The sequence below is a fragment of the Parasteatoda tepidariorum genome, chromosome 10 (genome assembly GCF_982258835.1).
Source record: "Parasteatoda tepidariorum strain Cologne lab strain chromosome 10, Ptep-v5.0, whole genome shotgun sequence".
Taxonomy (NCBI): Eukaryota; Metazoa; Arthropoda; class Arachnida; order Araneae; family Theridiidae; genus Parasteatoda; species Parasteatoda tepidariorum.
In genome coordinates, this window is record NC_141764.1 from 15,814,526 (window position 1) to 15,820,525 (window position 6,000).

The following is a 6,000-nucleotide window of genomic DNA, read 5'->3' on the forward strand; positions in this document are numbered from 1 at the left end:
ATTTTAATATTTTGTCGAAAGCGCTTTTTTTCAGGAATATTACGAATTTATTTGACGATTTTTGATTTATATTACGAATTATACTATAGCACATTTCTAATAGGTTTAACGAATTACATGTCATTTATTTGAATTCAAATTTATTTTAATGACTTAGCATTATCTAAAAAGATGTAATCTTTTTTTTTTAAAGTTTTTATATGGATTTGAATAATTATTTTAAATTCTTAGAACTTTGTGCATTTACAATGTACTCAAGTTAGTAGCGAGCGAAGCGAGCTTGGTTTACGAAGCAAACCATATAAGATTGCGCAGCATTTTTCGGGGGTTGGCAAGCGTTAGCGAGCAGGAGGCGCAGCTCATTATATTAAGAAAAAATATGAAATTGAAAAATAAATTTAATACCGAATAAATGATTTTCATAACATGCTCTAAGGTACCATGATAAAATTATCAAATATTACTACATTTATATCGTCAATTTTGCAAAAATCTTCTCCACAAAGCTTCGGTGAAATTTACCGAGCTATTTGGGGTATCTATCAAGCTAGAAACATGGTAAATTTTACCAGATTCAAATAGTTTCGACCCTACTTTTTTTGCAGTGAATAATTATTAGTTGTTAAAAAATCGATCATGTGAAGTATAATGCTGAAATTTGGATATTTAAGTTCCAATTTTCAAATAAAGTTATGCCTTAAATTCCATCGTATGTACCTTTACATTTTTGAAAATAAACGTGTTGACATTTTAAACACTGTATTGGTAAGGTTCAATTGAATTTCAAAATGATAATATTAATTTTTGAAATTCGTTAGTAAAAAAATCATTCGTTTGATTTATAGAATTGTGAAACACATTATACATTGTAATTTTTTTAACAGACCCTTTATTAAATTTGATAACAAAGGTTGGTTCATGCTTAAACATAAAAGATATACACAAAATTTTTGAAAATTAGGAATAATTTTCATAAAATCTGTTTATTACATGAAATAGAAAAACAGATGAAAAGAAATGTAGAAAAACGTAAAGAAATTCAAAAAATAACTGCATATTGAGTTTGAGTGATTGTTTTGAATTCAAATGTTATTTTAGCAACATTGCTTGTAGAGAATACAAGGTTGTAGAAGAATGCAAGTAATTGTGCAAGAAGATAAATAAAAAATTAACATTTGTTAATTAGTTCAAGATTTATTAACTGTTAAACTTGTTGGGGAAAATATTATATGGCCACTCTATAGACTGCCCGAAGGCAATATCAGTGAAATTTAGCATGATGAAAAAACCACATTTGTTTATATGCTTAACTCAGAATATTTTTCAAAATTCTAATTTATTTGAAAAATGTTTTAACTTTAAGTGCCGTTTTTGCCAATTGTTTCTAACCATTTTTTTCAAAAAAAAAATTATATTTTGCTTTTCTACGCAAAATCTTAGACTTACAAATTCGAAGTCAGATTTGAAATCAAAAAAATTTAAATAAAGGAAATTATGATTCGATAATTAGAATTAGAAATATCAACAGTTAAACTTGAAGTAAAGCAAACTGTTTTACTTCAAGTTACAAACTGTTTTGGTTGATCTATTGCCCACTGAAATGCAACTGTGGATAGTGTTGAATGGGCCATTTTTAATTATAACTTTAACGTAAGATTTTGTCTCCTTTGTTCGACAGTCTAATTTATTTGAAAATTATTGCAATTTTAAGTGCTTTTTAACTTTCTTATTTTTTCAATTTTTACTTCAGATAAAGATTATTTATCCACTGTGGCCAAATATTTATCTTTCCCAAGATTTTCCTTTTGCAAGATCACAATTAACTTGATGTCAAAAATACAACAACAAAAACTAAGTAAATAAATGAATAAATAAATAGGAAATACTAGAAAGTGATTCAATGTTGCCCGATATAAATCCCGATAACATATTTACAGAATTTTTTTCAAAGCATAAAAACTTAAAAAAAAATTTTCCACATAGAATTGTTATACAACAGCAAGTAAAAATGCTTCTCTTTTATTATTTCTTATTGCGTCTGGCATTCTGTGTTCCTATAATTCGTTTTTAAAATTCAACTGACCATTTTTTTTAAAAATCTAAGTAGTTCATTTTGTTACGATAAACACACCAGCAATATGTTTTTACATATAATTATAGAAATAACATATATTATAAACAGAATTATCTTTTTTTTTTTATAATATACAGTTGAATCTCGATTTTACGAATTGATTAGGACGGACAAATCAGTTCGTTAAATCGAATATCAATTTTTGTGAAAAGTATGGTATAAAATATCAAGCTAAAATACTCTTAGATATGCAGATAATGAAAAAAAGTTATTATTGTTGACGACGAGCTTAAAAATTATAAGTAATGCGCTAGGAAATCAACTTTAAAATGATCTTTAAAGCTACTTGCCTTTAAAACTTAATGCGTAACACATACATATAATTATACAATTGGAATAAGGTGCGAAATATTCAAACTTTTAATTGCGAAAAATTCAAAGTCTTAGTTTTATGTGCTATTTTTTTTCCAGCGATTGTTGTTCGTTGAATCAAAGCTAAAAATTCGTTAAATTAAAGCATTTTAGCACAATTTTTGTCGGGATAGAGAAAATGCTCGTTAAATCGGAGAATTTGTTAAATCAAAGTACGTTAAATCGAGGTTCGACTGCATTGACTTTTAAGGATGAAATAATAAAGGTGAATGAGATGCCACAGCGATAGCTGGTGAACGGAAAATCCTAGTCTTATAAAAATTGGTCAGAACTCTGAAAGGGAGAACATAAGCTTTGCAACATTTATGCTTAAATTTTACTCACAAAAAAATTTGAAAGTAAATTTACAATTCTGCTTTATTTCAGGTAAAAAATTATTGCAAATTTTTTCTATAAATACCTTAAAAAACTATTTTTTCCCCTAACAAAAAAAGCTAAACTTGAATATTTACTTGTTTTAAAAAATTTTCTTATAATTTTTCGATATTTAGAAATGAAAATAAACTAATAAAATTTCAAATGGAGGATTGATAATATCCACAAGAAATAGTAGCCATCAGCTGTGTTGTATTTTGCTTAATAAAATTTTAGAAAAAGTAATCTGGTGCATTGATACACGTCTGACTATAATCATCGAAGCAGAGCACCATATTATTTTAACAAAAACAGATTAAAGTAAGTGCTCTAAACATATCTATCATTCTTCAAAATATTTTTTTAATGCTTTCTAATGTTTTTATGAAATAATCTCAACAACAAAAGGCCATTTTCTTACACTGGGTCGTTCAAATATTACGTAAGCATATTTTTGTTTATCTTGGAAACTCCCCCTACCCCCTTGCTAATTAATGTAAGCAAATCAGAAGCATTATCCATCTGTTCCGTGCTTACTTAGTATTTAAACGGCCACCATATGAAAAAGTGAAAATATCAAGTTGCGTAATAATTGAAACACTGATAATTTTTCCTATAAATTTATTGTTAAGACTAGGTAATGATCTAAATTTCTACGAAAAATGTTTTTAGAGTGTTGTTTTTTTTTACTAAATAGTAAGGTATATTACAAAAGAAGTAAATAATAAGTGTAAATAATATAAGTAGAATTCAAAATCAGCGGTAGTTTACTTTTTTACTTCCTATTTTAAAATGTACTTAAAGAGCAGCAGTGTTGAAAGAGAAAAGAAAACTACTATGTTGTTTTAATTTTAAACAGCGTTACATATTTCATATAAGATCAATAGTAGTGCCAACAGCAACAATTTTATGCTCATATAACAGCGTTTGATAACAATATTCTCCTTGTTACTATATGTAACAGAATTATTGCATTTTGCGCGAAAAATATGTACTTTCACTACAAAAAAATGTCTCTAAAAAGCAGCATTACGGGTAAAGAATAATACTTCAGTTGCCCCAATTTAAAAAGGCCTCACAATAGTATAAGTTTTATATCGACTATATAGGGTGTTTCATAAAGACCACTCTTAATCCCTTCATTTAATTCTCTCATGCTTTTAAGTAAAGGGTTATTATGCATTTTTAGAATCCTTAACAAAAAAGAGGGTAAAAAAGTATACATTTGATGATCCCGATAGTTTTCAGAACTTCTGCAGATTTTTTCTCTTAAAATGTAAAGCCAAAAATATATAACATTTTGATATTTGTGGTTTTTAATAAGACATTTAAAACTATTCATTTGTCAGCATTCAGATTTTTTCAAATTTAATTGTATTACAGTTTAAATAAACAAAAACCGATTTAAATAACGCTGAAAAATATTTTTTATATATATAAATGACCCAAAAACAAAGAACTCTTTCAACTACCCCAATACAAACAAATGTATGATATATACTTAACAACCTTTCAAAAAATGCTGCTTACAAAATTTATTTTATTTTATATTCATTTTTACAATTTTATTTATATTTTATTTTATTATAATTTTATTATAATTTATTTTCTACTTTATTTTATTATATTATAATTTTATTATAATCGTATTTTATTTTTATTTCTTTTAGAGTTTACGACAATCAGTATTTAACTCCATGTCCTTGTAATTTTGAATCCAACCCAGTAGACAACTGAACTCATGGATAAAGCATTGTGATAAACTAGACTTCGTGGAGGACTTTTATGGCGGAGCAAAACCCTTATTTGCGTTGCATGGAGAGGAAAACCACGAAACCTCACACTGTTTTTCCGACGGCAAGAGAATTATTACCCATGATCCGTCTACCTCTGAAAATGTGTGAGGACAGCTCTCTGGTCAGTGCGATGAGTGAGCAGATTTCGTGTCAAGCTACCACCGCTGGTATTAGAACCTAAGTCTCCCCCTTGGGATGCGAAAGCTAATTACAGAATTGCAATAATATTAATTCATCAGAAAAAAATTTGCATAGAGAATCTAAAATATTGCATGCCTTGCATCTCAAATTTTATTTAGATGACGTATTAAAAATGATTACATATTTATTCAAAATATACCTGTATAAAAAATACTTATTGAATAAATCGAATACAAAGAATACTTATCGAATAGAGTAAATATTCCTCATAAGTTTATTTGTGAAAATGAAATAGAATTAAAAGAATTAAAAGCATATTTAAAATTTTCTCTCTTCTTCTCCACCCTTTGACAGTTTTGTTCATTCGAGAGGAAAATGGCCTCTTTATGAAATATATTTCGATAGCTCAAATTCCAAAATAAGTTTTACATATTCTCTTATAAATACTAATATGCTGACGAAAAAAAGAGTACTTACACATCAAAGGAATTCTTCACAAAAATTAAATTAAGCTTAGATTTCAAGAAAATTACTTCGGTTGCTATAATTCTAAAATTTTTTCATTAGCACGATTCAATCGCACAACTTATAAGAAAAGTCAGATTTTTAAATATACTAAGAGACACTTATTCTCACAAAGCCATCTGCACTTTAAGTAGTATGAAAATTTCAACAATAAAATAATCAATTTGACTTTTTAAATAAAATAAACAAATAAATAAAAAATCTATCGTGTGACTTCGTTCAGCGGAAGACGGTGTGCTGTTTCCGCTGTTAGCGGATATAATCACTGATAAACTCTGCATATATTCCTGGAATTAATCTGACAGGTCGTACATCATTTAATTGAAAACTTGTGAATAATTATGTGTTATATTATAGTGAGTTTATTTATTCAGTTTTTCTTTATTTGATTCATTTATTATTATTATTTATCAGCGGCACGCATGTTCAAGGAAGTGCCTAGTAATTGAATTTCAAAATGGTAATTTTAATTCTGCCATCAACAAAGCTATGCACAAGCAATAAGATTCTAAAGTGACTTTTTCTTAAATTTTAAGATATTAACTTTTAAATAAAATAAGATATTCCTCAAAGACGTTATTGTTGCATCGTAATATTTTGTACGATAAGAAGTTTAAAGAAATTACGATATTATTTGAAGGCGCATATTGCTGTATAACAACATTTAGTAAGTTCTAA

General features: G+C 27.2%; 1 protein-coding gene across 1 annotated transcript in view; it reads right to left on the reverse strand.

The window, feature by feature from the left end:
• The window catches only part of LOC122268251 (venom peptide MmKTx1), a 52,782-nt gene extending 47,299 nt beyond the window's left edge, over positions 1-5,483 (reverse strand). Inside the window, exon 1 of the mRNA XM_087154209.1 lies at positions 5,275-5,483. The gene's annotated coding sequence lies outside the window, so the exon portion shown is untranslated. The remainder of the gene's footprint in view (positions 1-5,274) is intronic.
• Positions 5,484-6,000: the final 517 nt, after the last annotated feature.